Source organism: Heterocephalus glaber, unplaced genomic scaffold, assembly GCF_053883595.1.
Source record: "Heterocephalus glaber isolate CG9 unplaced genomic scaffold, H.glaber_assembly_v1.0 deba00001454, whole genome shotgun sequence".
NCBI lineage: Eukaryota > Metazoa > Chordata > Mammalia > Rodentia > Bathyergidae > Heterocephalus > Heterocephalus glaber.
Genome location: NW_028258303.1, coordinates 13,362,108 through 13,368,509, shown reverse-complemented (window position 1 = coordinate 13,368,509; position 6,402 = coordinate 13,362,108). Strand labels below are relative to the sequence as shown.

At 42.9% G+C, this 6,402-nt stretch overlaps 1 pseudogene; it reads left to right on the top strand.

Moving 5' to 3' along the window:
• The first annotated feature begins 1,337 nt into the window (after nucleotides 1-1,337).
• LOC110349916 (putative E3 ubiquitin-protein ligase TRIML1) lies at nucleotides 1,338-4,902 on the top strand (annotated as a pseudogene).
• Nucleotides 4,903-6,402: the final 1,500 nt, after the last annotated feature.

Here is a 6,402-nt window from a genome sequence, read left to right as displayed (position 1 = left end):
AGGCTATACTTTTCCGGGCCTAGTCCTAGAGTATAATGTGCTCAAAAGAGTAAGATCAGTTCCACTGGGAAAGGAGAAGGAACCTGGTCTGGCACATTATAGAAGATCAGCACAAAATGCCAACCCAACATACATCCCTTTAATGGAAGGACTGTTTTTGAGCAGAAGGCATTTGAGAACCAGGTGATGAAGATCTCTGGCCTCTCCAATTTGTGGAGAAGCAAAACATAAATCTACAAAGATGTACCTCCTTCCCTGCTTTACCAGGAAAGATAAAGGCTGATCTGCAAAGACAACCTTGCACCTGTCACAATCTGGAGTCAGGATAATAAACTTACTATCCACCCTTTATCATAAGTTTGCTTTTCCACAATTTGTGACCCCTCTAGACTCAAGGTCTTTTTGAATACTTTTTTCACTTCTAAAACTATTGTGTGTTCTATATACTACAGATAAACTGTAATGGTAAGCCACCTGTTTCAGATTTATCCATTTTCTAAGAAATTCCCAAGTGTGTGTGAAATTCATAAACAGCTCTTTGTGTTTCCTCTTTTAAAAGCTTCTTTGTTAACTTTACTCAATTCTGGATAGAAGTCGTGAGAGTAGTGGTAGCTACCTAGATTTCTCTTCCTTTCTCAAACATGCTGTCTTTATCAAATGGCTAAATCAATATGAAATGAGGAAATCCAGAGATATGGGATCATTTCAATGTTGTGTTGGCCTAGGCACAGACTTCCTGTCTCTTAGGAGTCTCTACACCTTACACCCTTACATTTATAGTAGTCTGACAAGACTTTGTTATTCAGTTCTTCTATCCAATTTCCCAAATGTTACTAGCAAGTTGACTTTAATCTTGGAAATGGAAGGAATCAGCTTCATAAATACATCTTTAGAGAAGATCTATTTGGTTGTAACAATTCAAGTGCTCTCTGCTATAGGTAACAAGCACTGAGTTTGTTTGGCTTGAATGAAAAGGGAATTCATAGGGTCAAAAATTAAGCAGAAAAAAATGTCGTGTAGACTCCACGTGAGGCTGGTCCAAGTGGCTTTATTTCACCAAGAACCAATTTGTTTCTATCTTCTCTACCATTTCTAGTGTCAGATTAGTTCTCAGTGTCCACATTGAGGCTCTATAACACCATCTCCATGAGAATTTCCAGGCCATTATTCTGTAAGTGCTCCACACCTCATGGCCTTTCAAACATTTTTGAAAGACTTTTAGAAATGATAATTTCCAAGTCAAGCAATGTTGTCTTGGGTTTTAGTGACATGCCCAACTCAATTGCACACCCATCCATGAACCAGTCACCGCAGCCCTGGGTACTTGGGGTAGGGACATGGAATACCATAAGTAAGTCCGGTCAGTCACATCTACAACTGATAATGATCAAGGGTAGAGGCACAATGGGAAAAAGATGACTCCACAAGGACATCAGAGGTATATGTGACTGGAAATGTGGAAAAGAGCTGTTTAGAAAGCAGCTGACAAGTGTAATCTAGAAGACATGGATATGCAATCACTAGGACTTCCAAGTTTACACTAACTTTCTCGCAGGCACCTCCCTCTCAAAGTACTAAGTTCACCTTTAGCTTTACTTGTTGACCACATGGAGCCCTTCAATTTGGCCTACCTGGTAAAACCAAGGAGACTGTCAAAATCTTATTTAGCTATTCTGTGTTAGTTGACTCAAAAATGCAGTTCAGACCACTGGTCTATTTCTTAGATCACCAGTGATTACCACACTTAAGAAATGGCTCTTTCAGGTACATTTCAGAGGTTTCTGAAGAAACTTCCTTCTCACTATCTGTACCCCTAAAACTGCCCCTTTAAGAGATTCTGTGATACATGGAGCATACAGTAGTGATTTCATTGCACTCCCAATATGTTTCTGGACCAAACTTCAGGCTACTTCCTCAGTTTTATAAAGACTTGCTGATTTGCAGCCTTCAACACATGGAATTTAGGCATATGAATATTAGGATTTTTAAATACTGTGCCAAGATTAGAAACCATTTCAGCAACTGATTTTCTTTCTTCCATAAGATCTAGAGCTAACAATAGCACGTCCATACCCTGCCTCAGACATAAGTGGGTTTTAAACCCTCTTTGTGGGGAATAAGATCCATACTCAGTCTATAATTCTCGAATAGAGCTTTGGCAGCCACAGAAAAGCTGTCTGCTCAGCCTGCTGTGGGGAATACAATTGACTGACAGGTGCAGGTGGTAGTTGTGGCAGGGTTTCTAAGACAGGCCCATTTCTCCAAGACCTCTCCCCATGAGCCACACTGAGTTAAAGTCTCCCTGTGAGCCTTCCCAAGCTCGCATGCTGTGGCACAGCAAGCTGATGCTCTTTATCATTTTCTCCTTTGGGAGATAAAAAGAGGAGCCACAAGAGACCCTCCCCTTTAAGACATTTACTTCAGTAAGTTTCCACATGTCCAAATCCTGATTTGGAATTACCTTGTCTTAGGACCCAATCCAACCCAGGAACTTAGTGGTTTTCCTCCAAACCTGACTCACTCCCAAGAACCCAGGAAAGAGTTTATATTTCTCCAAACTTCAAAGTCAGAGTCCCTTCCTCTGATCGAGCTTTTGCTGGTATAAGTTGTCAGATCTCTGCTTTATGCCAAACACCATCCAAGCAGACCTAGCCCAGGAGCCCACAGTTTGATGCAAAGAAGAAATCACTAGATTTTTAAGAAGCATGGGATCAGCTTAGTGAAAAGGCATACAGTTGTAAGGGACATACAAATGGGGCATGCAGTGTCCCATTATCTGTAGATGTTCATCCATAGGAAGAAATGCCTGCTTGCTGAGATCAGAGACAGGACTAAATATAAGGACTGGCAAGCAGCAAGATCTCAGAAATACAAGACAACAAACAGGAGGTGCTGATCAAAGACCCTTCCTCCATGTTCCTACTCCCTTACCGGGACACCAAGGCATATCCCTGTACCCTTGGAGTAGAGTATGGAGTTGCACTCAGTCCCTCCTGTCCACCTGCAATAAGAGCAAGCAGCTTCCCCAGACCACAGACAGAGTCAGGTGCCAGGTCCCCCAACCTGGTCATGTCTGATAGTCCCTAACCTGCTAAGAAAGCCTGACTCCAAACATGCAACACTGTCACAAATCCTACCTACAACATGGTGTGCCCTCCAAACAGAGCTCTTGGATTTCCCTAAAAAAGATGATCATCCTGTCCTGTCCTCCTCAGTCCAGCCACAGAGAACATGAGAATAGTTTTAGCATGCCATAGATGATAATCTACCTTGATCCATTTAGCCTTTGGCATGTAAGAGATTTTGAAGTAGATCTAACGATTGTCTCCATTCATATTCCTCTATTATGAGGTTTAATTTCCACTTGAAGTGCCTGATTTTGTGCAAGTTGTAGTTCAAGAGGTCAAAGTAGTAGTACTCAATCTTGCAGAAGACAGCTTATTAACTTTTATACTACCCTCCCTTATATTCACATATTTCTTTTACAGCTCTCCTACCCAGTGGTTCCCACCAATTGGGAAGAATCAAGATAGCAACAAATTTTCAACAAACATCAGAATGTCACACTCCCATCTCTTAACAACTGACCCATGCCCATTCAGGACCTCAATGCAGAACAAAGTCCTCTCAGCATTCAAGGAAGATACCAAACCAACTTTCATGGCAACACCAAGCCAAATACAATGAGGCTTTAAAAATTGCAGAGATGAGTAGCACTTTGGAGTAAGCTTACCTCATTTCTCCACGTATCTCAAATAACATTGGTCTTTTGGTGACAGGCTGATGAGACAGCTGCTGAGCTTTCTGCTGAGCTTTGGAGACCTAAGAGCTTCTGCCAGACTTGGTACTGAGACCTTTCAGAGCATGCAGCACTGACAATATGCATTGGAGACTGAAACATGGATTCAAATAACTTGCACGCCTTCCTGTAACTCCATCTCTGAACTATTTCCTCAACCCTTTCACCACTGCTGTTCCTGTCTCTTCTTCTGCTGGGAGGAAGCCCAGACTGCAAAGTGCTGTCCTCTGTGAAGGGCCATATCAGACACTCTGGAGTTCACAACTGACATTGCCCTCAACAACCTGGCTTCCCACATCAGACAGGCCAGGCCGGACCATGCTGCTAGCTCTGGGGAGCAGATCTGTGTGGCACACAAGGAGGAAAAGAGGCTCATCTGTCAAATGGACCAGAAGCTGCTTTGACCACCTCTGAAAGCCTGCTCACAATCACTGGAATGTGCTACACATAGCCACAGCCCAAAGGAAGAGGGCTCCTAAGGAAAACAGGGACTAAGTCTATACCAGTGCAGAAGCCCCAGCCCATGGACCCAGAGCCGAGTCTCCACCAAAAGCTGAACAAATTTCGAGTGAATAATGGTGTGGTTCAGGGATGGGCCAGTCACTATGTGCACCTTTCTGAGGCAGACAGGAGGATATTTGGAGATGACCATCATGGCATACCGGCAGGGCCCCAGACAATGGATACTTTTGCTCCATGGGGCACTGAAGCCTTTACCTCCAGGCAGCATTACTGGAAGGTGGACATGGCCCACGCCTCCCACTGGATTTTGTATGTTTATAAAAATGCTAGTACAGATATTGATCTATACAACAGTATTGATTTCAATGAAGCATTTATTTTTCATTGAAGAGAAACAATTACAGACTTTCCACCAACTCTCCATACTTAACTCATTATGTTCAAAGACCTGTGGGTCAGGTTGGGGTGTTTCTGGACTATGACAATGGAACTGAGTTTCTATAATGCTTCCAATGCTTCCCTCATAGATAGCTTTCCTTTTACCTCCTTCTCTTCCCCCCGCCCCCCGAGCTATCCTTTGCCTCAGTTGCCCAACAAATGTCAAATTTCATGAATATTCATTGATGAATGCCCACATCTGAGGAAACTGTGGTCCAAAGACCTTCTCTATGAGGAACAGGACTCTGCCTTACATCTGTGTGTACATTGCAATTTAAGGAAGCCTCATCCCTGTGGGGTCCTAAAATGGGATAACTGCACCAAATGTATACATTATATTTTCACTTTAATTTAAAAAAACCTGCAAAGGTGAACTCAAGATCCAGAAGAACTCAACAAAAAACGAATAAGATCACCAGCCAGAGTCAGCATGTAAGACATTGTTCTAACGAACCCTGTCCCTTAGAATCCACTAGAAAACAAGCTTCAGTACTAGCAAAGTGATGGTTAAGATGTCAACCTTGAGATGAGTCTGTGAGGAGGGAACCCTGGGAAGATATAGCACACACAGCGAAGAGTAGATGAAGGGTTTACATACAAGTCTGTGTCCAACTCCCCTCCCCAGCCAAGCCTGCTCAGAGCACATGAGACATTAATTCCTCATTGTCTCAGCTTGTGGCATTGCAAGTCAGGCAGGCAGTATCTGAACACACCGGAGACCTATCAACACTTCCTAGTATCTCAAATACTTACTTGTAATACAGTTTCCCCATTATCAAGTCATCATCCTCACGCTTGAGGGAAGGACTCACACCCCCTTATCAGAATGGTGCACTCAGATATATTCCTGGCTCACAATCCTACATTTTGTAGCAGTTTAAAAGTCTCTGTCAACCCAAACTGTTCTGAGATTAGGGAAGATTAGGAAAGTATTTCTCAGATACTTGAAGGCAGGACTTCCATATCCAAAGCATCTAAGGTATCCTCTATGCTTGTGGAAGCCATGAAATTACATCTGTCGGGGCCCATATGTAGAGAATGAAAATTGAGTCTCAATGGAGTGTTAAGCAGACCCAGATGAAAATACATAGTGATGCCCAGACAGTGGCCAACAACCTACCATCTGCTCAGTGACGTGCATGGAAAAAGACTGCAAAGTTGAAGACACAGAGTGAATGTAAGATAACTTCCTTGTTTTTGTGTGTTTACACCAACCACAACAAGCACTCTGAAACCAGACAAAAGCACCACCATACATCTACCAACCTTCAGCAACAGCTAATGGAAAATACTGTGACCATGGTGGCAGAGAAGGAAGATACTATGTGCCACAGAACATGGAATGCCACATTTTAAAGGAATTCTCACCTACTGCTGCCACTAAATATACAGCCTGGATAGGACAAACACAGAATCTCAAATGACATCATTTGTTATGGAGATCAAGTTACTACTTGAATTTGACTATGGCAAGCTCCATCTACTCTAAAGCCTGCAGTACAAGCTTACAAGGATAGGTGCCCTAAGCTTGGCACTGGTATGTAGATGTGTCTTGCCTGCTTGCAAAATCCCAACATGATACTCTGGAGTCTTCAGCTATGGTGGCCCACAGCATAGAACTCCTTATGGTAAAGAATCTAACAGCCCAAGGTCCTGGAAAAGGTACAGTGGGACCCTGACCAGAAAGCCTATTCATATCAAAC